Here is a 3,789-nt window from a genome sequence, read left to right as displayed (position 1 = left end):
AAAGATGTTACAACTGTGACTGTCCTGTCATTTTCCCAGGCACAGTTTACCTAGGGTTACGTTATCCAATATTTCACCCCCACCTTGCTTTTAAGACAGTAGGTACATAATTCGAGAGAGATTTGGTTGTTGTTTCTAGCAGGTTAAATGTCTCCATAGACTTCCTTGTTAACTTGGAATATCTTCTTGTTTAGTTTAGCCCTGGGCCAGCTCATAGTGAGTTGTCTTAGGCTCCAAACTACAACCATTTCATTCTTTTCTTACACGCAGTTGCTGAGGACTCCATTGTCCAAAGTATTCTAGATTCTCTTCTTTCTCATAAATATGAGGGTGTGGTTTGAGGGAGTTTCTTGCTGGTCAAGACTCTCTCATTGGTTCTAGATAGTTTGCTTCTTGTTTCTCTTCACTTCCAAATGTCATTGACCATTCTGCAAATGTCGCCAACCGTTCACTGACCGTTCTCAATCCGTTGACAACACTGGCAACCATTTACAGCCCGTTTGATATTTATATTTCTTGGTTTTCCTGCTCAAATGTTGCTACCTCAGCTCTATACAAATTATATATAGACAAGTGTTTACATGCATACCTATACATATGTGTACACACATGCACACACATATAAAATATGAGTGTGCCTGTGCATAATATATGTGGAATATTTATGTGTATATAAAAAACTATATGTATGTATATATATATATATATGTGTGTGTGTGTGTATAGATAGATAGATAGATAGATAGATGGATATAAGAGGGAGAGAGAGATAAGTTTAGTTTTACAGAGTTTAAGTACATTGTCATGAACCTCTAGGCCCTTGAGTCATTCTGGCTCCTTGGCTAATGACATACATGCATACATTACACACATTCTTTGCCTCTGGGGCATTTATTATCTTCTTGGTACCCAAGAATGCATGTATAGTTTAGTATTGTTGTTGTTCTTATTCTTCTTTTCAGCCAATTACTTGAGGCCATTCCACAGCTGTCTGCTGGATTTGCCTATCCCCAGTGCATATATTCTTTACTTTCCAGAACAGATTTATAATCTCTCTCTCTCTCTCCATCTCTCTCACACACACACATCAATCCATATGCATACATTCATACACATGCATATTTGGACTTATTTATTTTATAAATACAGTTTTTAAACTGTATAGAAAGTTTTTTTTGTGTTTTCATTTTGGATTAATTTTTATTTTCCTTGAAAAGCTGATTTCATTCCACTAAATCTCCACTGAGGGAGGAGTTAAGGAATTGAGAAGAATTTACAAAATTGGTTGTGACACACACTTCAGGGACTTGAGGGTTGTGACATACACACACACACACACACACACACTTATTGAATTTTTTAATGTAAATCTGTATCTGTAGCAGATCTCTTGGTTGATTTTTATTGGTCTGTGTACTTAACTGCAGTGGAAATATCTCTTCAGAAACTGATAGATGGCTCTTGATGAATTGGCATGAAATCATTCACAACCACACTCCAACTTCTGTGGCCTGTAGACATGCTGTCTTCTCTCCTGCTTTTTTTTTTTAGCACTAGTAGCATAAAGGTGCATGTGTGTCTATGTGGTTAAGAAGTTTGCTTCCCAACCATATGATGCCTTGAGCAAGTATCTTCTACTATAGCTCTAGGCCAAGCAAAGCTTTGTGAGTGGCTTTGTTAATTAGAAACTGAAAGAGAGCCATCGTGTGTGTGTCATTATCATCCTTTAATGTCCATTTTCTATCCTGGCATGGGTTAGACGGTTTGACCAGAGCTAGCAGCCAGAGAGCTGCACTAGGTTCTAGTCTGATTTGGCTTGGTTTCTATGGCTGGATGCTCTTCCTAGTGCCAACCATTTTACAGTGTGTACTGTTTAATGTGACACCAGAATATATAAAAGTTCAATGAGAGGTTAAATAAGCATCATTAAGGGATAATGGTATCCAATGGATTTACTGGTTTCTTACCCATTATTTATTTTGAATATTAGATTTAATATTAAAAAATAGGTAATTAAATAAACTGAGATTTATATTCATTTAAGAAATATATATATTCTTTTAGTTCTTTCAGTCATTTTGATTGTTCCATTTAAATTGGCAGCAGATTAACAGAATGAGTAGAGCACCAAGCAAAATATACTATCCTACCACTCCACCACCAACCACTGTTTTACCATGGCTGTGTAAGAAGAAGCTTGCTTCCCAACCGCATGGTTCCGAGTTCAGTCCCACTGTGTGGAATCTTGGGCAAATGTTTTCTATTATAGCCTCAGGATGACTAAAGCCTCGTGAGTGGATTTGATAGATGGAAACTGAAAGAAGCCCATATATATATATATATATATATATATATATATATATATATATATATTTATTTCTGTGTGTGTGTGTCTTTGAGTCTGTGTTTGTGTCCCCCCCCCCTCACTACTTGACAACTAGTGTTGGTGTGTTTACGTTCCTGTAACTTAGCGGTTCAGCAAAAGAGACTGCTAGAATAAGTGCTAGGGTTAAAAAAAATAAGTTGTTGGGGTTGATTTGTTTGAGTAAAACCCCTCAAGGCAGTGCTCCAGCATGGCTGAAGTCAAATGACTGAAACAAGTTAAAGACTAAAGGTACATTTATCATATGTACTCTCATGTACATGTAAGTGAATACCTGTCAGTACAGAGAGAGAGGGGGAGAGAGAGAGAGAGAGAGAGAGAGAGTGAGGAATGAAATAGCTGGTAATCTAAATGTTTATCTTTCAGTGAAGATCTGTGAATCTGTTCAGAAATAATCATTGGAATGGTTCATAAGAAATAATTTCATGAATTCTAAACAAAAGAATCCAGTAAAGTTAATTATGTACAAGAGTTTACATACAATTATCTCTGTAGTCATTTGATTTACTTCTATTATATGTCATCTCCATCATTGTGACAGCTGTCCTCATTACCACCACCACCACTGTTGTCAGGAATGTTGTCTAGTATTCATTATCAGTACTATTGTTGGTGGTGTTGGCAGCAGCAGCATTTTTTTTTATCCAGCGAGGCAGCCTCTGTACTCTAGCTCAACTTTAAAGCAATAGCAGTACAAATACCCCACAAACTGCACCTATTGTCATGTGATCATGTGACCAACCAGACTGCTATCAGATGTTGTTACACACCACTGGTCACAATGCATTTTGCATCGTTTTAAGCCTTTGAATGGCGACATCTTGTTAGCTTGGCGAGCAGGCTTATCTTCCTCTCTGGACGAAAGGGGGACTGGAACGATATGAAATGAAGTGTTTTGCTCAAGAATAAAATGCGCTGCCTGGCCTGAGAATTGAACCCACATTCTAGTGATTGTGAATGCAACAGCCTAACCAAAAGGCCACATGCCTTCACTTATGTACTGCCTTAAAAACACATTGGCTGATATCGTCATTTGAAAGATTGGATGATCACATTAATCTCACTCCATTTGATGATACATTTTCTTAATCTAGGCTAACTTGAGCTTATTAACAACAACAGCTGTTACTGAAAATAGTACTCAGTCTTTAATATTTTTATCCTATTGTCATTAAGATTTTAAATCCATCCAGTCCATGTTGGTAGATCCACTACTCAGGAAGAGACTATTCTAGAGTACGTTCTGCCTTATCTTCGAAACGTCTAGTTAAAATAGAGGCAGCTAATGAAGGATTAATTCCAAGTGGCTATCTGTTTTCCTATGTGTTCGTTCCGTTGTCTGTAGTTCATTGTTCTAACGTCCTGTACCCTGATATGCATCTATATACACATGTAGATGTAAGTAT

The sequence above is a fragment of the Octopus bimaculoides genome, chromosome 25 (genome assembly GCF_001194135.2).
Source record: "Octopus bimaculoides isolate UCB-OBI-ISO-001 chromosome 25, ASM119413v2, whole genome shotgun sequence".
In the NCBI taxonomy this organism is placed as follows: domain Eukaryota; kingdom Metazoa; phylum Mollusca; class Cephalopoda; order Octopoda; family Octopodidae; genus Octopus; species Octopus bimaculoides.
The sequence above is the reverse complement of the archived record's forward strand: the minus strand, read 5'-3'. Positions refer to the sequence as shown.